The sequence below is a fragment of the Anastrepha ludens genome, chromosome 2, assembly GCF_028408465.1.
Source record: "Anastrepha ludens isolate Willacy chromosome 2, idAnaLude1.1, whole genome shotgun sequence".
In the NCBI taxonomy this organism is placed as follows: Eukaryota; Metazoa; Arthropoda; class Insecta; order Diptera; family Tephritidae; genus Anastrepha; species Anastrepha ludens.
The window spans coordinates 180,873,111-180,897,843 of record NC_071498.1 but is presented as its reverse complement, the minus strand read 5'-3'; the positions used below and the strand labels follow the sequence as shown (position 1 = coordinate 180,897,843).

Sequence of the window (24,733 nt, the reverse complement as noted above, 5' to 3'; positions counted from 1 at the left end):
CTCTTTACAGAATGCTACAGGATTTTATAAAGAAATAAATGAACGTTGTATCCCTCCCCTGCCGCTCAATGTAGCCTGCTGTTTTTTAAAATAAATTCGAAGAATTAATTTGAAACGAACTGTACAGGTAAACAATTAACTTCTCGGAACATTTTATTTCACACATTTGCCTGAAATACGAGTACTAGGAGAACTAAACATATTATTACCTATACTTAAAAAATCAGCAGAATTTTTGGGATTATTTTCGGGGATGTCTTATTCTACAAAAAGTTCCGAAAATCACGATAGGGCTTATTTTCGGAGGATGTCTTATTTTCGGAAAAGACGGTAAGGGGCCAGAGGTGCAACCATTCCTCAATATTTGCTTTTAACCACATGAGATCGATTGCTGATTTCCTCTTCAATCTGTTAAAGGTAAAAAAAAAAAAAAATCAAATGGTAGCCCATATAAATTTTTTGTTAGCTTGGTACACAAGTCCCCATTATCATTCAGTTTGAATGTTTAGCTTATTTTTGCAGATATAAATTTTAGATGTGCTTTGATGGCTTGACGATTTGCTTTCCGAAATTGGTAAATTTTAATAAAAAGGACCGTGGCATGAATATCAGGATATCCAGATATCGGATTTCTTCGAAAGGTTCATAACTGATTACGAAATAAGGACATATCAATGGCTAAGAGAGCTAAGGCTGAAAAGAATACACAAACTGATGCTTAATATCCTCGCCACATTTTTTTTATGTGAAAGGAAACACCCAACACCGTTAGCAGAGAAAATTCTCAAGAATCAAGACGATTTTTGAAACTCTTGAGTCCCGCACCAAAAATTCAATGATCTATAAATTGCAAACCCGGAATTTTTCTAAAAATTCTGAGTAAAAAGTGTGAAATTTTGATGAAAATTTACCGATTTTGGTTTTTTTATTTTATAATTTTTATAAAAAAATAATTGAAATTACAAAATAAATAAATGGTTAACATTTTTCAATACATACATATGGTGTACACATATTTTGACGTTGACTGTATAAATTAATACAGAAAAAAATGAAGAAGATTTACTTACACCTTTTGCGAAGAAATTTGGCTTAAAAATGCCGCATCTTCGTAGTATTCGAGCTTAGGCAGTTCACTCATAAAAGAACTTGGTTTCTTGCGCTCAATTTTAAATGATGTGTGAAAAAATGTTGCTGTACTGAGTACTTCTTTGCCGTGAAACACACACGAAATTTCACGCGTATTTCACGGCAATACAATTTGTATGGATTTGACAGCTATTTCACGTAAAACGCGAACTAGTACTATGCCTTAGAACTAAATTCAATCCAAATGTCCTTGCTGAAGCTCGTAAATGAAATTAAAATCAATTCTGTTCCCATCAATAACGTTTAGTCATCTTGCCTAAGAATCGGTAATTCCTTTTTTGGGAGGTCAGTTGGAAATGCGTGAGGCCTCAGCGCACCAAGCTCCTTCACTCGCTCTTCCCACAAGTCAAGAACAGCGATTGCATCCCACTCTCATCGCACAGTGGAATTTTTCAACAAATTTTTTTCCAAAATAGCTACAGAATCTAATTTTTGACCAATTTTTCACCAATTTTAATATTTTTTTTAATGCTCGTAAATGGTTTTGAAGGAGAGAGCAATTGTTTAGGCCCGAATTTAATTTTTTTTATTATATCAAAACAGGCCCTATTTTGATGAACATTTCAGAAAAACTTTAAAACATGAACTTATATGTATTCAAATTCGGTTTGGCATTTTTTAAATAGTCTAATTTCTACCACCTTAAGAGCTGAAATCATACCCTAACTAACTAAAAACTTAAAAACTAATTTTTTTCAAGGGCAAACATGGAATACTCTCCGGAAAAATTTCGAAAAATTTATATGCACGGTTTTGACGTTTCTGAGTCCGAATTCGTTGAGTATTTGACCTTTCGTGCTCAAACTGAAGATCAGTTCATGGTCAAACATAGAATACATATTGGAAAAATTAAAAAAAATTTGATGTATGGGTGTTTGTTGTTGCTGAGTCCGAATTCGTTGTCCGTGTACCCTTGCGAGGTCAATCCGAGCTCTATATCTACGAGGTCTTATACCAAGGTAATCAATAGACTTTAGATCGGCGAAAGCAATACTGAATTAGGATGAAACTCTTTCCAAACGCCAAAATCAGTTAAAAGTTTGAATAAAACTTACATTTTCTTCGTTACACATCTTTAAAGTATCTCAGTTGCTTCGTTTTGTGTTTTCTATTTCCTTATTATTAAAATATATTTTCGGCGAAAAGTTTTTATTTCGTTTTTTCTCTATTTGATTTCAATGACGTTTCGTTTCCATGATATTTTGTTTCGTAATTTTGCTTTTCTGCAGACTTCAAAGGGTTCCATAGACAATCTGACACAATTAATGATTTTTATTTCTATACTGTAAATTGGGCTTTTAAGGCTTAAACTGTAGAAATGTTCTTAATGGCCAATTAGGTGTCTGTGTGAACACAGGCTTAGTATATTCTCAGGAAAATTTTCGGATTGATTGCTTGTGCCCACAGAATTTTGTTTTACTAATTTCCTGATAACCTTAATGAAGTATGGCCGTACAAAACTTAAAGAAGCAAGCATTGATTGCAGCTTTTATTTGTTTTTTTATTTTTGCAGCTTCTGATCGATATTGCAGAAATTGAAGAGGAACTATAGCGTTCAGTTTCATAAGATTATGTGACGCTAATAATTTTTTGAGCAAATTTTGTTTAGTTTTCTAGAGTAGAAAAATCATTCTGGCAATCAGTGATATGACAAGGCAACGGTTCTCTATTTATTTTGTTATATTTTATTTTTGGCTTCTTTCTTTTTTTATGATTTTTTTAGTATCTTTTATTTACTTATCGCTACGGAATTTGATGACCAAATGCATTTAGTGTCAGCTAACGAAATTTCCATTCTGTTTGCTTTCACAATTGGTTATTAGTATTTCGTGTGTATTTGTATGTATGTATGTGCGTATGTGCATGCGTGCTTATGTATATTTTTAGAGCAGTTTTTTTTATTTTTGTGCAACAAATTCAATTAGAACTGTTTGTTTTGACAAAGGCCAAAACAAAGCAAATGCAGTAAAAGAAAAATGGCAGCGAAAAAATGCTGCTTTGCAATTTGTACGCAAACATAGTTGCCGGCTCTAATAATTCTACGAAATTCGATTATGGGAAAACCAATATTTCGCTGCCACTTTTTTGTTTACTATTTTAGTGAAACATTTGATAAACAATAACAGGTGACTGGGATGAGCAAGTGAAGGCTCGAGTGCATAGTAATTGAAGTAACGAAAAAAAAATGTAAATAATAATTCACCTACAACTTAATTTGATTTCGTGCAACACAGACTGTATTTACAAAGTGGCGAAATTGTTGATTTTCCAATGATTTCAAACAATTTATTTGCCATCAGTAAATTCATTTATTTATTTTTTTTAAATCACTTTTAAGGGAAAACCATGTAAAATGTCTCTAGTAAATTATAGGTAGCTCGTACCGAAATCTACTCTGATTGCCCATTGATTTTGTATGAAAATTTGCTTTCGCGTTGAACAGTGAATTCGTTTTAGTAGTGACTCACAACCGGTGAAAAAAATGTAGTAAGGAAAAAAAAAAACATTTAGTAATACTTAGCGAATAGCTACATACACATATACACACACATGTGCATGAATTATATATTTTTAGCACCACCGGCGCTTCACTTGGCAGAAGTAAAAGGCGATCGGCATAAAGAACTTCGACGCAGCTGACTCATGCATGGGGTTCGTGATCGGCGAACTGCGAACAGCAAATTCGATCATTTACTGGTTTGCTCTAAATATACAGTTTTTGAAAACTTATACTCCAATAGCGTAAATAAAAAAATGAATATTACCCAAAAACCAATTTTTTTATTGTAAAAGATATGGGAATTTATCACTTCAAAAGCTATTTTTTTTTGAAGACGTGGCAAGATTAAAAAAAAAAACAAAAAACAAAAATAAAAGCATGGTAAGTAAAGAAGTCTCTCTGGCATTTATTTGGCCTTTGAGAACAATTATGAAAAAAAATCGTGAATTTTTCATCATGGAAATACACCACCTTTCAATTCGTTCTAGAACTGAAGCCGATTCCAGTAATTCCTGTAGTATTTCCTAATATGTATAGCCCGTAATATCATGTAATAATTTTGGGGAAAAATAAATCCATTATTTTCACTCCGGTTAGCGCGAGAAAGAAACAACTGGCGCGCTTTGTTAAGCTCGGCCAAAATCGCGTAAGCGGATATCGCGCCAATCAAGAAGAACAAGAAGGAACCATATATTTTTCGTAGTGCATTTCTTTCAAATCTCAGTACTTTGACGGTATCTGCTGTCTTAAGCATGCATACCTCGCCGCTGTATTAAGTTCTGTTAAAATTAAGTCCATTATAGGTATGAAACTATGTATAATACTTTTTTAATGAAGTTGACAGCGCTGCGCGAACCAAAGATTGTTTGTGACTCTTTGTGAGGTCTTCGACAGGCCATGTTCTCCAACAACACAAACTGTGGTCCAATGGATTCAAATCTGAACAGCTAGACGGCCAATCTCCAGCGACCATGATCCCAGGAATATTGTGTTTTAGCCCGTGCTATGTGATGTTTGCCTTATGAGCTGGAGCGGGATCTTGCTGGAGGATCCAACGCTCTCCATTGAAGAGGGCACTGTTCAACTACTTCATCACGCCTTGTTGCACATCCTCCCGGCAGAAAGGATTGCCAGACCAGAGTCAAATGAGATGTTACTGGTCACCATAATTAACCGACAGCTGGGTCGGGAGTGTACTCGAAGCAATTATCCTTAAATTGCTCCTTTAAACTCCTTAACCGGTGTACCGTTTTCCACGCTGAGATCTACGCTGTAGACAAAGCAGCAAAAACGATAAGACTGGTGGACTTACCTCCGCAAACCTTATCATTTTTGTTGATAATTAAGGCGCGGACCTCGGCGCGCAAGATATGTTAAAGAAAGCAGGAGGTCGCTCTCGCTTGTCCAACAACACAACACCACACTTTGAGTGGAGGAAATTGAAAGAGCTGATGAGTGTGAGAACGAACTGTACACTGCGACGGATTTGAGCGTAATCGCGGAAACCAATAGAAGGTGGTTTCTGACTACTAACTGCTAGGTATCCAAAGCACACTGGCCAAAACTGAATCTTAAAAGTACAAAATATCTGCTTGGATTCAATAGATCAACTATCAGCGTCCTCCCAGGTGTTATAACGGATCACTGCTCTACTGGCACACTAGCCAGTAGAATGGGTGTACTTCAGAATGACTTCTGCAGGAGTTGTAAATATGAAGATGAATGGAGTCGAAAATGTCCAACACTTCAAAGAAGCTGTGCCAAATATCTTGGAGATTATTTCTTTGAGGACTTGGGAAATTCGCAAAATATCTCGCTGGAGGGACTCATTTTTTTGTTTCCTCGTTCACTCCTCTCGGGAGCATAAGGCGGTTTCGTTTTGATTTCTGACAGGGTAGGTGATAAGGTGATAGCGGCAGGTATCAGTCCTAAGTATTGGGAATGCCTACCTGTCGTTGCTTAGGAACAACGCCTTCTTACCGCTTGGAGCGCTATCTGTGTCTCACATTTTTCTACCAGAAGGATCACACAGATGGTTGAGGACTTCGCTAAATTTGGTGTGTCTGCGCTATTATAGCACCGCTAATGCATTGTGTAACTGTGTGTTTTTCTTTGTTTTTGCTTGTTTTAGCAGCCACAATGCAAATAATGAGCTGACCATTGTGCGGAAGTAAGGATGGGAAGGATACGTTTCTGCGGTTGAGGAATGAGATTTTTGTTTGTTAGGTTTTTTTTTTTTTAGAAAGAGGCAAAGTAGGCAAATTTTGGAAAAGTGCGAGGACCGTGCTTTTCGTGGATTCGAACCCACAACCTCTGGGATGGCAGACTAGTCCACTTATGCTCGACTACCGAGGCCGCTTACAACTAATTGCTTTCTTAAAAAGATCTAAGTGGTTTTACCAACTTAGTTAGGGGATGGACATCTAATTCATGTGCCGCAATGGGCCATCGCTAACCTATAGGCCATGGTTAACCTAACCCAACAAGCATTTGATGACCTCAATCGAACCAAAATTAAACCGACGCTTATAAGGAGTAGCATCCCAGAAAAGTTAGCTAACTTATTGAATATGACAAGGAAGTCTTCGTAGAAAAATGCCAGAACAAAAAGCACCAAAACGTGCCGTCAAGAGCCTTTTTTCATACCAGTTTATATCTTATTCTTGTAATTATTTATATTATTATACTTATATTTCATACAAATATGAAAATGAAATAGAATATAGCGACTTACCAAAAACTCAAGCGATGTGTTGCAAGGATACCGTAAAGAAAGTTTCACAGTTACTTAATGTTGGTCGCCATTTCCCTATAAAAATATTTGTTTTTTCATTTCACATCAGTGTATACGCGGAAATGAATTAGTTTTTGTCACTACTATTAAAATGCTTTTAAGATCACTTTAATATAATTTCACAATGTTTCCACCAGAATCGACCTTCAAATGGCCCCGACACGTCGGCTCAACACACCTCCAATAAGCAAAAGTTATTTCTATGTTATTGCGTGTATGTGTGTGTGGGTGTGTGGTTCATCAGATTAACGCAACTAGGATATGTTCACGAGTACGTGGCGCTTTTGCTGAATTAAGGCAACTGAATTCTGCGGTGACGGCCCACACAGGCGACGCACTAACTGCACAAACTGCATCTTTTGATGTTCTCACATAAATTTGTATACAAATGTCAAGTGTTTCATGCATTAAAATTCCTGAAGATTCACATTTTTTCACGAAAAATGTCAAACAGCTCTTCAAATAGCCAGCCGCTGCAAGATGCTTCACTTTGTGGCGAGCTGCAGAAAAAAAAAAAAACGAAACGAGGAAGTTGTCAGGTTTCATAAGCACAAAATTGCATGCGAATGTATTTGGGTATGTGTGTGAGTGTGTGTGTGTAAATGTATAAAAAGTGGAAATTTTCCAACTGTTTAGTTGACAACAACCACAGCGCAAAAAGCGCTGACAATGACAACGAGCATGAGAAGACGCAGTCAACAAGGACACTGTCACGACAATTCGTCAGCTTGTCTGTCATCAAAGCAGGTTCGTCGGTCGCCCGGATGGCGGTCAGTCAGCAAAGAGGTGAATCATTTGAACATTTTTATATAAAGAAAATACTTTTCGAACTATTTGCAATTTGAAAAAAAAAAATTAACAACAACAACAAAAATAAACAAATAAAATAAACTGAATAAGTTTGAAATGTAACTCGCAGACAAAGAAATTCACCGGCACTGAAGCCACCGCCACCAACGCCGCTAACACCGCCTCTGTGGCCGTCGCTGTCAGTTTGGCTTTTCTCTGGAATTAATAGGAAATGCATTTTTCAAGCTGTCGGGTTTAATAAATTACAAATAAGTGAGTGAAATATTAACATAATTAAAATCAAAGAATACAACAAATCATACGAAGCGTTTATCTGTACGCCTTGCGAATAGTCTCGTCTCTTCGCTGACGCAGCCGCGCGATAAGAAAGTCGCTTAATAGTTTCTTGCCTTTTTTGCGTATTAAAATTGAATTAATTAAAACTCGCTGACAAAATAGCAATAAACAATAATAAAACATTCGAAATCGTACGGCAATAACAAAATCGTTCGTACACTAGCGCATGTGTATATGTGTGTGTGGGTAGGTCGAAATCAAGCCAATGCGATTCCTCACACCGCGCCGCACTATTTTCAGACACTATTCCATCCATTTGATAGAAATTTAATATAACAGTGGGTCTTTGAAGTATGTGTGCCATACAGAATTGAAAGAGTGAGGAAGGTTCAAAGGTTGAACTAATTTTTCTTTTTTGAAGTTTGTTTTTTCTTACGGGCAAAGGGACAGGCAGTTAGATGAGCTTTGCAAATCTAACAGTATTATATATCTAATACTGCAACCTTACATTAGATTTCATGTTATCGAAATTTAAATACAAATCACTCGTATAAATAAGTACGCAATGAAACAGCGGCTATTACAAGACAAGCAAAACGAAGATATACCCTTTCCTTTCATCGAAAGATTTTTCACGTTATCTAAAACATTTTAAAATGCATGGCAAGGAAAATTTTAAGTGCCACAATCAGGAGGAGGAGGAGTGTCGCCACTTATATAACTGCCTACTCCCTTCCTTACAATCTGGCTTCAGAACAAAACAAAGCTGCTGCAATGGTAAAAGTATTAGACGGCATTCCAATTAATTTTGACAGTGGCGACGAGACACTTCTTTGTTTACTTGATTTCTCTAAGGTGTTTGATTCAGTGGATCATAGCTTATAGCCTTATATCTTGAAGATTCAATGCAAAAAATAAAATCAAGTAAATCAATACTCAGTATAAGGTTGCCGACAAAGTGGAAGCGAATCCGAAGACGAAGATAAAGACGAAGCCGAAGATTACTTGCGCTGCGGGTAAGCTGGCGAGTGTTCATAGTGGAAGACGAAGATGTAATAACTGTTAAAATGGATACGTCTTCAGATAAGCAATTGTTTCTAAATGAAAACCTCTTTTTAAAGGTAAAACTAAAAGAAAAAAAAAATCAATTCACGAAATACATTTTTCAAGAGAATTTCACCACTTGTATAAAGAGTTACGGCAAGAAGAACCGAAATTTTTTAAATATTCAAGCATGTCAATTAAGGGGGGAGCCTGCTTTAGCAGCTTCAAAAAATCGATTTTTTCGTGGATTTTTTTGGGGAGGAAAGAAATATTCGATTGAAACGAAACTTTCAGGTGTTATTGCTATATATTCCAGCAGTCTTCTCAAATTTTTTTATTGGAATTTATGCCATATTATGCCTGGTACAAGCATTTTGCCGAGGCGCCTCGAGTGTGCATGTATCGAGCGGCGGGAAAGATGCAGGGGAGAAACTCAGTGGGGAAATTCAATAATTTTTCGCTAATTAAAAAAAAAATTCATTTTTTTGGAAAAAAAAAATTCACTTTAAATTGTTTAAAAAGTGGGTAAATCATAACTTTCTTAACTCTTTCCTTTCTTTCCCGCCAATTAGGAAAAATAGTAAAAATAAAAAACCGAGAAATCGCGCGTCAAAGTTTTTGTATATAAAAAATCCGCTCGTATACCTGCTCGATGCTTGCTCACAATTTCTTCTGTAACTGCGAAAATATTTTGAATTTGATTCTGAAATTTTGAGGACACTTTCTTGGATAGTTTGGGAAGACATTTATGCAAAAAACCAAAAATCGATTTTTTGAAGCCTCTAAAGCACGCTCCCCCCTTAATACGTTGGACAACAGTTTGCCAAAAATTTAGCCGGCATTTATTGAAAAACAATGGAAATTTTGTTTATAAAACTCCAATAATAATACCTCCCCTAGACGCCCCTGGGGACCCTTTTGTAAATGAGACAGAGACCCATTCGCAGTATTTTTTTTAATCCAAGATAAGGTAATCAAAGTGCCTCTGGATGGTGAACCCAGGCAAGTCACTGGGTTTCCAAATACCAGGCAAGTCATTGGATCAGTCCATCGCAGGCAAGTCACTGGAACCGGTTACATCCACACAAGAACTTTTGGAGGAACAGGACCTAGAGAAGCTCGAGCTCGATAAAAGGGGCTTGAAAAGAAGAGCTTGTAAGGCACTCTAACACTGCTTCACTCAAAGTCATTGAATAAGATAGTCTAGTTTTGCCAAAATACATTTACTTAACCACCTCTTAGCTATTTTTCTTTAATTCCAACAGAGTCTTGAACTCAAGCACTATCCAATTCAAAAAAAATATGCAAATATTTCTAAATAGTCTGATTATAGGATATTAAGGCATTACACGTTCCTCTCTCTTCCTGTACTCATTCTCATTTACCAGAAAATATAAACCTTCACATTTTAGACTTTCCCAATTAAACAACCACGTTTTCCCGCTTTCATCTGAAGTTAGATATCTCGAAGTAATGACTCCAAACTCCATTGAAAATCGGGAAAATAAAAACAATATAACTTTTTACTCCTGCAGCGTGTTTAGGCAGATAACATCGCATTTTTCGGAACAGCATACAGAGCTGGAATCGGGAGTCGAAGCAGGAGTTACCTCTAAATCAGCCAATTTGTATATTTCCCTAAAATTTTCCGAATACTGTCATTGTTTTTCAGGCAGAAGTTTTTGCGATCCATGCAAAATGCTTAGGGAACTTGGGAGCGAGGGAGATAATAACATGTCTTCCGATAGTCAAGCCGCGATCAAGACTCTGACGGCGCTATGGTGTAGATCTAAAGTGGCCTATTTCTGTAAGGAGGAAATCAAATCTCTTGGTTGTGCAGGTAAGATTTCTCTTATTTGGATTTCAGAACATAGGAACATGGAGCGAATTGAAAATTTGATGATGAGCTTGCCAGGAAGGGGGCTCAACTGGTCTCAGAGACCTCCTATTCGGTCATTGGTACCCCTCTGACTATTGTTGAAGGGGAATTGCACAATTAATTTATCAGAAAAGCGCAAAAGAGATGAAACTCCATTTTTTTATGTGCTATTTCGAAAACTCCGCAGTGCAATAGACCGAGGACTCAGAAAGCCCCGGGGACTCCACGTCATTCAATTTATTAACTCGGAGCTGTGTTTACCGGTCATTGGACGATCGGCACACAGGTGGAAAAGCTAGGTTTACTATTTAATTCTCATTGCAGAAGCTGTGAAGACCTTTCAGAGAAGGAGACTGTTGAGCACTCTCTCTGTAAATGTCGGGGTTTATCAAAGAAGATTTAGATCCCTGGGGCTCGTTTCTTCGGCAGCCTGGGGCAGTGCTCCAACCTTAATCCCATCAATTTTCTTCATTGCATCAACAGCTCTAGGTGGCTGTAGATATCTGCCTGTTGGAGGCCTCTTAATGATACCAAACCAGTGCTTTAGTGCGACTTGGGGAGTGCCAGACTGGTACTTCAACCATTTCCTACCTTCAACCATTTCCTATCTTCAACCATTTCCTACCTACCATTCTCATTTTATCTGTCACTTATCTTTTCTCTTATTACTGTTACAATTTTAATGTAATTTAGATTTAAGTTAATTGTTGTTATAATTTTTCATATGAAAATTTATATAACTTGAAGTAGATACTGCTAAAGGACTGTAATCATACTTTGTACTGCATGAACAAGTGAATAAAAAATAAAATAAATGAAATTATATTTGATAATCCATATAAAACTTTTTATTTAGTTATTATAACTTTGCTTTTTTCGTAATTCAAGTCACCTCTACTGACAATCGCTTAATAGTTAAATTTAATAACAGCAATTATCGCCATTCATGGAGAACTTTTATTGAAATTACAGTAGCTTTCTGACCTTTATGACATCGATTTTAATTATTGAAATTTGGCTTAATCTCACAGCTATCGCATGCCATTGGACTTATTTTAAAATCAACTTTCTGACTTCAATTAGAGTTAACCTAGATTTTTAGATCGCACTGTAGCAAACAAAAACTGCCGAATATCAATAAAATATTTACTCAGTTATAAAAAGTTTATTCAACAAAATGGAGTGCATGGAGAGCGACAGATGCATAAAAACTTGTTAGCGGCTGTGTAATAGTTACATAATTCTCATATTTATATATATTTTTATAATTTTATATTGCAAATGACGAGTGCACTAGTCATACCCAGCGTGCGTTGCTATTACGTTTCACATTTAAAATTTGCATTGCTTCTAATACAAATGGCAACAGCGCAGGGAAGTTTGTGCACATTGGAAATTCAAAAATTTTTGCAACAAATGATATAACTGTGGGCAAAGAGTAAGGTGAATTTATTTGTCAAACTTCGCGGGATTAAAATTTCGCTCTAGTTATTTTTTTCATGAGTTGGCAGCACTGTTAGTAACATCTGGGCCAACTCTCATGTATCAGTACTATATTTACGCTTGTGTTTACCAAATGACCAAGAGTGTATTTTTCGATTTTTACAATGTCTGATTTGATTGAGCAGAGAAGTTCCATCAAATTTTGTTTGCGGAATGAAATTTCGGCATTTGGTGATTCGACCATGTCGCAGAAAAATGTTTATAAGTGGTACAAAGACTTCAAAGAGGGTCGAGAACGTGTTGATGACTTGGAGTTAGTGCTCAAAAATCGTCGGTTGACTGTTAAAGACCTTACTGGTATGATCGGAATATCAGAAGGATCTGTGAAAACCATTTTGAAAGACCATTTGGGCCTACGAAAAGTCAAGTCTCGTTTGGTACCGAAAACTCTCAATTTCTTGGAAAAAAGTCGTCGCGTTGATGTGTGTGAAACAATGCTTTCAGACTATCAGGCCAAGCTCAAATGCATCATTACGGGAGATGAGACTTGGATTTATGCTTACGACCCTGAAACAACCGACCAATCAAGCGAATATCGGGCTAAAGGCGAGGCCAGACCGAAAAGAGCACGTCAAAGTCGTTCAAAAATAAAGGTCATGATGACAGTTTTTTCGCTTTTCGCGGTGTGGTGCACTATGAATTCCTTCCACTTGGCCAAACTGTTAATAAGGGATATTATTTGAGCGTTATGCGTCGTTTAAGTGAAGCAATTTGTCTAAAAAGACCAGAATTATGGGCCAACAACTCTTGGTTTTTGTATCACGATAATGCACCGTCTCACACTGCACTAGGTCTTCATGACCATTTCGCCAAAAATTCCACGCATATCGTTCCGCAACCACCGTACTCGCCTGATTTGGCTCCGTGTGACTTCTGGCTATTCCCAAAACTCAAGAGACCACACCGGGGAACGCGTTTCGAGTCGATTGAGGAGATAAAAGCTGAATCGAAGAAGGTGCTGATGGCTATACCGGAAATGGACTATTTGGCATGTTTCGGGAATTGGAAAAATCGTTGGCATAAGTGTATTTCATCGAGAGGGGATTATTTTGAAGGGGATGAAACTGATTTACAAGAATAAATAAAGATTTTTCATTTTACAACCAAATTCACCTTACAGTAAGGTGATACTAGATATGTACAGTGAAGGACTTAAGTCTACATACAGCAGCATATTTTCTTATTTCTCAGAAGGTTCACAATAACTGAAAACACTTTGTAACAAAATAATTAACAAAACAACAAAAAGCAGTACAACCAAAGTCTACTTACTGTTTAATATCCTTAAAACGAACAAATTAATTGAATTTAAAACTAACTTTTTTGAATACTTTTAGTATTTAGTAGGTCCAGCAATCACTGATTGAAGGCGTATTAATCCAACTAGTTGGATAAGCTCTTTCCAAATAATGATCTGTCGGATTTAAATCTGGACTCTGCGGCGGTATATTTACTTGGCTGGGTGCTTAATATCATATAAGAGCCATTCTTTGAAACTTAGGCTTAGGGCCATCGTCTTGTTGGAAAATCCAACTATGTCCAAGACCCAAGCACTCTACTGATGGCCTCAAATGTTGATTAATATGTTTTTATAATTATATCGGTGCATAGTATTTTGAATAAAGGCCATTTTTCCAAAGCCAGGTGCAGCTATAGCTTTCCAAACCATTGTATTACTCCCGCGCTGTGATTGACAGTAGGTATGCAATTTTTCATTTCTATATTGTCCTCCATATTTTCTCCCGGCCAGTGAGTGGCGAGTCCCTTGGCTGTCTGTTACGATTGTAGCTTTCCCATGTCGAACATTCTTTGCGGAGGTAAATGTACGTTTTTTGCTGCACAGAGGCGTGTGCGCAGTTTGGCTGCAACGAGATAATGAGCCGAGTCGCTGTTGGGTCCTCGGATCGTTCGTACATCTAAAACACTAGAAGCGAGTCTTCCATCCATCACAACATGATCGATCTGGTTTCACGTTTTTCGAACAGGAGACAGCCACTTAGCTTGGTGAAGCTTTCTGTGTTGGAATCTGGTGCTGCAGACTACCATGTTTCGGGCTCCGGCGAAATCGATCAGCCTCTGTCAGTTACCGAATGTTTCGTTGATCAGGCAGAATTTTCCAACTGTGGGACCAAAAATTTCTTGCTTGCCACCCTAGCATTGAAGTCGCCAAGTACGATTTTTATGTCGTATTGGTACACTCCCGGCGTTCATAGAAGGAATCTTTGGTCGGATCGTCTTTCTCGTCTTCACGACTTAAATTTCCTATTTCTGCAATAACGCCGTACGATTTATTTTCTTTTCGGTGCTTAACCACCAATTTTATTAAATCAGAAGATATTTCTTTTTTCTGTGATGTATGTAGACTTTTGTCATATCGCTTGTTTTGTTAATTGTCTTACTATAAAGTGAAATAATTTAATTTTTGGAAATTTATGAATAAATACGAATTCCGAAAAATACTACATCAAAAGTGTTTTCAGTTATTGTAAACCTTCTGAGAAATAAGAAAATATGCTGCTGTATGTAGACTTAAGGGGTAACACCACTGTAGAAATTTCAAAAAATTGATTTTTTTTTATAAGCTTAAAAAATTCTTTGAACCTTTTAAAATACAGAACAAAAATTACCGAAGTTTATTTCATAAATATTTTAAGCTTTTAACCAAGCGTTAGTGACTGCTACCTAACGACTTCTCCAAATTTCCATACTTTAAATGCGTTTTTCTCAAAACACGTTTTCTGAAATTGGCACGCAGCATAACTCAAACAATTTTTAATATTTTTAATCAGGTTTTTCACTACGTCTGTATAATAACCTTCTTAAGAGAAGAGCGTAGGGGTTTTTCGATAGATTAATTTAAACGATTGTTATAATTATTTAAGTGCCGTTTTTTTAGTCCAAAATAGAGTTTTTTCCTTCAAATGCTTGCTAATTCCACAAAAATAAATATTTTTTAAATCCCCTACGTGTTTCTCTAGCTACTTTTATCTAGATTAAGAAAAAACATGTTTCTTTGTTCCAGATTAAAATTTGCACCCTCTGTGCTGCGTGCCGCGAAGCTCCTTCAAGAGAAATCGCATTACAAAAATGTCTCCAATGCCGCCATTTTGTAAAATTTTTCGACCAAACTTTGTAGTTTTGTATTTTAGTATATAAGTAATAACTTCCCAAATCAGAGTGATTCCTTTCCCTTTCCTTCTGTACAAAAAAATTCTTTAAAAATCTTGTTTATTTTACGCGTGTACAGTGGTGTTACCCCTTAAGTCCTTCACTGTACATATCAAAACTTCATATTGTCCGACTCGGGTTACAGGTTGCGCAGATTTCGAAAAAAGAAAACAATATAAGTGGCATCAGAAATGGAAGCGGTCATGTCGTGAATGAATTATGATGAATTAACAAATATTAGTTGTTAAGTTTTTTGTTTTAGTCACGTATTGTGAAAATGCTTTCTCTATGAAATTTTACTCAACTAGCCCGCAATATGCCAGATTATTTTTTTTAACTAAGTATTAAACCTCTATAGATGGCTACGAAGACATACGAGTTTTTAAAATAATTCCCAGAAGAGGTTTTTTTTCAGGATGTGAAGCAGGAAGCACTTAGTGAGAAGGATATATTAAAAGATTTATCAAGCAGCCATTTTTAGCTGTCAGGGCTTGGTCCAAATTTTATTCCTGACCCTTAATATTCGACACTACATTCTACACAGATGTTCCAAAAATGGATTGTGGTGATGAAGCTGGTAGATATTCTCATAAACTTAGAAACGAAAAATCTGCGGTGTCTTGCAGTGTCTTCCAGACGGAAGTACTGGCAATAGTGGAAGGTTGTAGACTACTAATTGCAAGCTTTTCTTATCGCTATTCTTTCGGATAGCCAAGCTGCAATCCAGGCAATGAACTCGGCTACAACACCCTCTAAACTGCAGTCACAAGGTAGGAATAGCCTTACCAACTTGAGCGAACACCACAAAATTATCTTAATCTGGTCCCGGGATATCGGAACATTGAAGGACACGAAAAAGCGGACGCACTGGCAAGAGGAGGATCTGCCACGAGTAATAATCGCAGAATCGGTGTTCACACCACTGGATACAATCAAGACTGCAATGCGGACTCACGGCGGTGATAACTGGCTTCCGATGTATCGCGGAACAAGCAGCCAAACTGGGTCCCTCACAAGACACACTGTCATAGTTGTAAACAACCAGAGAAAAAGGAATTCATTCTCCATTTCGTCCGTGTATGCCCTGATTTATGGGAGAAGGGAAGGCCAACCCTTGGCAAACCACTGGCCGAGAGTATCGAACAACTGTCTGGCTTAGACGTCAACACTCTAATAAAGTTCTTAAGCCACATAGATTAGATATAGTCATGCTATAAATAACAGGTAAACAATTTAGAAGCGAGGAAGTGGCTTTAAATTGGTGCGGATCGCGATTCGGATTCTAGATAAATCATCACTTTAAGCAACCAACCAACCAACCCTAGTATGCACATACTTATTTTTCTTAATTGCCGCGATAACCGCATACACGATTTTGGCCGAGTTTAAAAAAGCGCGCCAGTCGTTTCTTTCTCGTGCTAACTGGCGCCAGTTGGGCACACCAAGTGAAGCTAAGACCTTTTCGACGACATGACCCAGCCAGTGCAGCCGCTTGATCTTTATTCGCTGATCTATATCTATGTCGTCGTACAGCTCATCGTTCCATCGCCTGCGATATTCGCCATTGTCAACGTGCAAAGGTCCAAAAATCTTACGCAGCATCTTTCTCTCAAACACTCCAAACGTCGCTTCATCGGATGTTGTCATCGTCCACACTTTTGCGCCATACGTTAGGACGCACATGATGAGAGCCTTGTAGAGTGTTAGTTTTGTTCGGAGGAGGTTGGTTGGAGGATGGTTCCATTTGTAGAAGTTCACGTAAGTTGGGAAAGTTACTGATCGCCATTCACTTGGGAGTGGCCAGCACGACTCTTCTACGTATGGTCCGAGCAGCTCACAACTTCCGGGATTAGCCCAAGTATCCTCTGGGTAGCTTCCGAACACACATTCGGGAGTGAGCATCCCAGGATAGCTGGTTGTGAAAAAATATACAAAGCATCGGATGAGTACGGACATACCCTTTTACTAAAAATAGAAAGCAATCGGACCTCTGAATTAATTAGAAAAGTGGTCGCACAAGCAAAAAAAAATTTGTTTTTAATATTATATATTATATTATAATATTTAAAACCGAATATCTCCACAAACCACAAAAAATAGTGTGTTTTTTTTTGTTTTTTTTTGTTTTACAAAATCAACTATGAATTCAAATAATCGGAGGACAGATTCTTTGCGATAACGACAGCATCTTTCAAAAACCAAAAAAACTTATTTTACATGCCAAGATTTCTTGTTATCCGGGGACAGTCATGCGTGAATTTCAAAACCAGTCAGAAATGGTAAATTTCAACAACCTGACCTAACCCAATCAGAAGTGATTTAACCAAGTCTGGCGAAGGCATTAACCCGGTTGCTTCAGCATATCCCAAGCCGGAACTGATATGCCAACCTTTGTTTTCTGATATTTAATATGCTTATGTACAAGCATGCATGTGTATGTGCACGTATGTATGTAAGTGTGTACAACTTGCCCAAACCCAAATCAAGTGAACTGCCAAACAAACGAATGGCAAAGCAAAACCAAAATAAGAGAATATAGCACAAGCAAACTGGAAAGAATATATGGACTGATATGGAACATGGCGTCCCAGTGACATTTGTATGGTTTCTTACAATCTGTAGCGACATAAGTATAAAAAAAGAGAACATAAATATCGCTACAAATATGCGACGAATTGAATATCTCTTTCGGCACTGACATTTTTGCTATTAATTGCAATATTCTTCTTATGCATTTTTAGCCCTTTGCGCTGCTTTAGAGTTCAAAAGAAGAAGTTCTGAAGTTTAATATCAATTCTAGAAAAGTAGTGTTTTTTGTTTTTGTTTTTCTTTAACCCAAACAGCTGGCAACGCTGGCGCTCACAATTTACCGGCATTGCTGCTGCACTGCGAACTTGGGCGAGCAGCGGCGGGGGATCGGGTGGGCGTACCTTGGCATTAGTGACACGCAGAGTTAACCCCTCGAACCGGCAAAGGACGGCATCAACGACAGACGACTAACGCCACTTGTCAACTCTTGGCAAAACGCTGCCAGCTGGAGCGGCTGAGTACATTTTTATGCGATTGCCATTGCATTCAGTTCGTCACTCCAAAGACCACTCGCAAAGCTCGCAACTCACACAGACACACACGCGCACGCACCCGGCAATATCCACAGCTGAGCTAAGCGCAGCGTTACGGCTACCCACACCAAAGCGCGCAAGCACACACAAACACACAGAGCATCGCAGTCAGTCAATTGACTGAGTGAGTAAATGAGCATTTTTCTTCATGCTTTTTGTGTGTGTTTCCTTTAGTGTTGTTGCTATTGTTATTGTCATCATTTACGAAAAGTGCATTTGTTGTTACTGCAATTATTTTGTTATTGCCTTCTGCGCTTTTTTACTTAATTTTTTCCTAAACACGAGCACTGAATGCACAAAAAATCGCCATACGAACTAAGCAGCCATAGCCGACCATCCAACCGACCGCATGTAAAAAGAGACGAAAATAAAATCGTTGCACAAAAAACAACAAAATTCAATGTCAAATTTCATAAATGTAATTTTTGTGCAATTTTCGTTGTTATTCTAAATGCACTTTTCTGCTGCTGCTGTAAGTGTATGTATACATGTGTGTGTGTGTATGGCTTTTTCGCCATTTTTCCACTATCTATTTTTTCATAATTTTTTTTTTTTTGCTGCTGCCTTTGTTATTTGTGGTTATGGCGAACACGATTCTAACCGATTTTCAAGGTAATTTGCAGGCCACATTTTTCACGCCATTGAAATTTTTATAGTTTTTCAGTGGCAATGATAGACAGAAGAATAAAAGGCACTCAAAATTGTATGGATGCATATAAAAGTGAAGTACTTTCCATGACAAAATCCCTTGGTTAGCAAATAATTTTCGTAAAAGCAGTCAAAATATTCGAGCATTAATTAAGCAGCCTTGAAGTTGAGTCGCAACGGTGCTATTACGTAGTTCATGGCAAATCACTTTTCCAAGGCTCATCAATGTAGTATTTAGTATGAGGATGAGGATGAGAGTGACAGTGAAGCTTTAGTTCTTTGCAGGCTTTGGAATTTTCTCGCCTCGCTGAGCAGCTGGTCGTGCGGCAACATATGGACAATTGTATTCTGTATGTATTTAAATGTTCTTAGAGGCACACGTGCTGGAAGCATTCAAACGGCTATTTGTGAGTAGATTTGTGTGTTTGTAGGCTTACAAGTCTGTATGACTCTCAATCAGGAAACTGGAAAAAATGTGAGTGCCTACTGACGCCAATCATGAGTCCACATAGTGAGCGATATCTTAGTATTGCAATGAAGTACGCATTCCAAAATATCAGCCCAGAAAAAATATGAAAAAATTACTATAGAAGTGCATAGCTTTGAATTAAGTTTTTATGGTAATTGAAATTCTACTAGTTTGGGGAAAAAAGTCCATTATTTTTTGTATGTTCATATGGCTGTATTGATCGATATTTCGTAAAGTATCGGTTGAACAATTTCAAAAAAATTGAATTAAAAATGTCAAAAATTTTACGCAAAAATAATGGATTTCTTTTTCTCAATTTCTAAATTATTATTTTTTAAATATGTACCTATATAACGTATGTGCGACCATGTACACCGAATTATTTGCAATATTTTTTGTTTAATTGTAATAGCGGTCACCCGTTAGTAGGTCAAAATAAATCTTCAACTACCTTTCATCTTTGAAAACGTCCTGCCACTTATAAAAAAATTCCACATCGCGGAAGGAGCTCGTTGTAAAACTTCAATGATTATAAGCGTCAAAGTATTATATTATTCGGTGGCATAAGATACTCGCAAAGCGAATTCATACAGGGTGACTTCGGTAGGACAACAACAGCATTTACATATAAATTGTTTTACCAATTTGGTGGCTTGCATGTCAAAATTTAAATCAGAGTGTAAGCAAACAAACCAGCAAGCAACGAAGAAACAGGGCACTTTGACATTGCAGCCACTAAGTGGTAAAAAAACATACAAATCGGGTGCTATATCGAAGTCAGCTTGTGTGCATTCACCTCGGATACTTGTACACACCTAAAGATATAATAAAAAGTATTAATAAATCTGTAATTAGCATTAAAAGCTCTGTAGATTGCAATTTAGTGCTTATTAGCGCTCCGAGAAGACAGAGGGATTTAGGAGTTATTAAGAAAATACCGTACACAGTTGTTTTGCGACCAATATCACCATCCTCATAAAATAATATGCTGGAAATGAGGAAAGTACTCAAGATTAGATGGCATGACATATTTTTTTTATTTTTTTGAAAAAATAGAATACTCAAATTGAGATAAGCTTTGATTCAATAGCGTAACATTTTTAAATATTATTTGAAGCTTTTATTAGCACTCCGAAAATTCGGAGTACTTTCGGAGTTGCTGAAAATATGCAAAATGCACATCACGAAAGTGAAATATACTTCTTGTAAATTTTTGATGTAACTTAGCATATATACAAAAGTCGTGTCTAGACGAGAAATGAAGAGCCCATAGCAGGGCATTGTTTTTAATATTATACGAAGTGTTTATTAGCACTCCGAAAATTCGGAGTACTTTCGGAGTTACTGAAACTACACAAAACGCACGTCAATGAAATGCTATATGCTTCTTGTACACACATACACACGTATCGTGTTCAAACAAGAACACAATTTTTAAAATTTTGCTTCATATTGATTTCAATTACATATGCTAAGGTGAAACTTCTTCGGATTTCAAGAGCAAATTAACAAGGTATAATTTAGTAAAACTTTTTGCAAGAAAAAATGAAAAACAAATATTTTTGTGCTGTTCAAACCTAGTGGCCCCATTTGAACTTGACGTTTTTTGCAATAAAATAACTCTTTTTTGTATATTTTCTTCAAATAAAATCAATTTTTAGCAAGCAATTTGCTTTTTCTTCAAGTAAAGTTACTTTTTTTCTTCAAATAAAATCAGCTTTTAGCAAGTAATAAAAAAAAAATGTTGGCATCTCCAAAATTATGTTTGTAGATTAATATTCAACAAAATAGAGTTCTAGTGTCACTGTAAGCAGAACATTCACTTTATGCGTTTATCATCTGCTCATATTTTACTCCAAGTCCCCAAAATAGGATCGGACATTTTTACACATTTTTCTGAAAGTGTTGCAATACATGTTCATATTTACATATGTAAGTATTGTAGGTAGGGATTCATGCGCGCAATCACATATTGAATGTAGGAATATTTTTTCATAGATTTTTTATGCAAAACAGTTCGATTCACTCCAAATATTTGATATTTGCAATGGTGCAACATACGTTTACACGACTCTTACACTTTGGTATATATTTAGTTGTTGTTGTTTATGTCACTGCCACTGTTGTTGCTTAACATATGTATGCATGTATGCATGTTGCTTTATTCGCTATTGTTTTTGTTATTATTGCCACTGCATTGAAACGCACCTTCAACGGACGATGACGACAACAGCGCCGGCCGTTTGCCACACTATCAAATCGAATGACAAAAAACAAAGAGGCGCAGCACTACTGGCGGAGGACGGGCAGCAGGCGGCGGAGAAGAACAAGCATAACTATTGTAATTGCAGTTGCAGTTGCAGTAGCTTTGTGCACAACGAAGAAGCAGGAAAAGCACATCGGATCGAATCGTATCGCTTGTTAGCTGACAGCCTGGCTGTGGCCGCTGCGATTGCCGGAGTCGGAGCCGGAGCCGGAGCCGGAGCGCATCAAGCAAACGTACTTAGTGTAGCGTATGTATGTATGTATGTATATATTTATGTATGTATGTATGTATACATGTAAGTATGATTTTTTTCTTTTCGCACATTAACACCGCGCGCGACAACTGAGACCACTGTACGAATATCAACAAAAACATACACCGAGACGACACAACGAAACGATACCGAGCCGCTGTCGGACGCTCCGTCTAGCTCTATAATACTTACAACAAAAGCCGCCAACAAATAGTGCCGGGGTCCCACTCGCATATCCGTGCGAGCGCACAAACGAGCCACAATAGCCAACAAATGGACTCGGGAGTTCGAGCCACCATCTAGTAACTGTGAGCGTGTGAGCGAGCACCGCCGGTAGCATTGGATGAATTGGACGAGTTGTAAAATGAGTGATTGAGTATGTTTTACAAGGCGAACTTACTGGCCATGGCGACGGTGACGATGACAGCGACGAAGCTGCACAGCTGCATGCTTGTAATCGACGACGCAGTGGACAGAACGGCTAGAGCAGCCACGAGCAGCACTACGGCGAAGGAGGTAAAGCAGAAAAATGCAGCAAAGTAGAGAAGTGGAGAAGTAGACGATGTGGTAAGGAAATTCCTGTTGCAAACAACAGCGACGCCAACGACGCTAATGTCGACGATTGCGGTGGAGCAGCAGCTAGAACAGAGCGCGCTAATACTACTGCTACAAACGTTGGTGGCGATGTGCGCTTGCTGGTGTTAGTGCAAATGGTGGATTTTTTTGCAATGCACACAAATATACAAATATTCACCTGTGTGTATGCGAGCTAGCATGCGAGGGTGAGTGTGTGCATTTACTCGCTAAAAACTTACGTTTTAGCAGCAGCTGCTTAGCAAAAGTCTACTCCACTCCAGCACACGCTTTAGCACAACAACAAGACTATTGATGACAACAACAATAACTGACGAAAAAATTCTAGAGAGGCAACAGTAAGAAAAATCTTACTCAAATGTCGAAAATGCATGTAAAATATTTGTAAGAGCATAAAAGGTAAAAATGTTGCTCTGAGTACAATAACACCCGAAATTATTCCATCTGGCAGTGCGAATGGATTGGCGGAGGTAGCGCGATGTGCATTAAGTAGTAATACTCGTGATTTTCTCCGCTGCAATTACACCACCAAAAAGCAAACAAAGGAACTATCTCAGGTGGCAAGCACAGATATCGCAAGAGTAAATCATGAAGGTCTTGATTGATAAGCATTAGAAGTTCCATTTGAGTTTACACTCAGAAATTTTAAAACACAAATAAAGAAATAGGCAGCCGACGTGGTCTGGGCGTTTACAGCATACATTCCTAGGTGCGAACCCCACTGTGGTTATTAAACCTCATGAAAACGTTTGCTCTAATAGCAGTTGAGGTTGAGACACAATATTGAGCTCCTACAGTTTTGTGTCGCCTCCGTACCGTGGATGGATTTGAGAAGTTAGTTAGAAATTAGAAACTTCTACATGGCAAAGTGGCGGCCACCATTAATAAAAAACGTTTTCTATAATTTGATGTTTCATGCCCATGCGGAGTGGATTTTGAATCCAGATTTACCGAATGGTAGTCATCCACAAGCCCGTTCGGCTGTGTTTCTATAGGGCTAACCATACGTTTCATGTAATTAAAGACTTATTTTGAGGTAGATAATAAGCGGGCGCATAGCCGTGAATACCATTCGATAGTGCCCGGGTTCTAAATCTCGGCCTTTAAACATGAAATGCCGGCAATGGCAACCCTCCGAGTGTATTTCTGGTATGGGAAATCTTCTAAAAAACCAGCTGCATTCCGAGACGGCACAAAACCGTTAGAGCTTTGGTTTAAATTTCGCATAGTTTCATTACGAAACCCAGCGGCGCAATCTACACTACGAGCTTAGTTCGCAATAGGATTTGCCATTCCCACGACAGTCGGTTCTGCGTTTCCGGAAACACCCGTATTTATATCCGGCTAAGAACTGTCCCCGTACATGTATGGGGAATATTTATGCAGCTTCAACAACAACAACCTTAGTCCGCATGGCGTACGGATGCTTTTTTTATTTGCAATAGCGTGCTAACATGAAATTGCTAGATATGATTTACAGATATGATTTATCAGTTGAAGAAAATATTGTACATGTAGCAACATCAATTTATTAGATTTTTTAACTGGGGAAAATATATTTCAAAATTGCGAAAATAACACTCTTCTAGAAGAAACATTAAGATTCCCTCAGTGAAAACTATTTTTTCGGCGTCCCTGCCAGAAAAAGGGATTTTCATCGCTCGTGCGCTAAAGAAAGAAATTGGAGGATCGTTTGAAAAGTTCTCGCAAAATAAGATCTACTTACACCTCTTTTTATATTTCGACATACATAGCCTCCATTTAGGATTACACACGTCGTCCAACGTTCTTTTGGTTTGCTGATCTCTTTCGGATAATAGGATTTGTCCAATTCTGAAAAACAGCCATTCGTTTCTGCAATCACCTCATCGTTTGAACAAAATATTTTCCCGCCAGCCATTTCATCAAATTGGGGAACAAATAGTTGTCTACGCGATCTGACTGAGCCAAGTTTGACGAATAAGGGAAATGTGAAACGAGTTGGAACCCTATTTCCATTAATTTTGCGACCGCAACTGCTGAGGCATGAGCTGGTGCATTGTCGTGATGGCAAAGAAAAATCACTCCACTTCCTCGATTAAGGCGATTGTCAAACACAAAGAAATGTACCAGACTGAAACTTGGTATATATTCTTCCAAGAGATGTTACTAACTAAACTTAAGTAGTGCGATCTTTCTGACTTTGCACGGACTTTTCAAACGACCCTCGAACTTTGTGCGTCTAAGAGCGTATGACAAACCAGAAATATTTCAATGTT

At 37.7% G+C, this 24,733-nt stretch overlaps 1 long non-coding RNA gene across 1 annotated transcript in view; it reads right to left on the bottom strand.

Annotated features, from left to right (window-relative positions):
• The window catches only part of LOC128855984 (uncharacterized), a 40,190-nt gene that overhangs the window by 10,663 nt on the left and 4,794 nt on the right, over positions 1-24,733 (bottom strand). Inside the window, exon 2 of the long non-coding RNA XR_008453777.1 lies at positions 6,384-6,943. This is a non-coding gene — a long non-coding RNA (uncharacterized LOC128855984). The remainder of the gene's footprint in view (positions 1-6,383; positions 6,944-24,733) is intronic.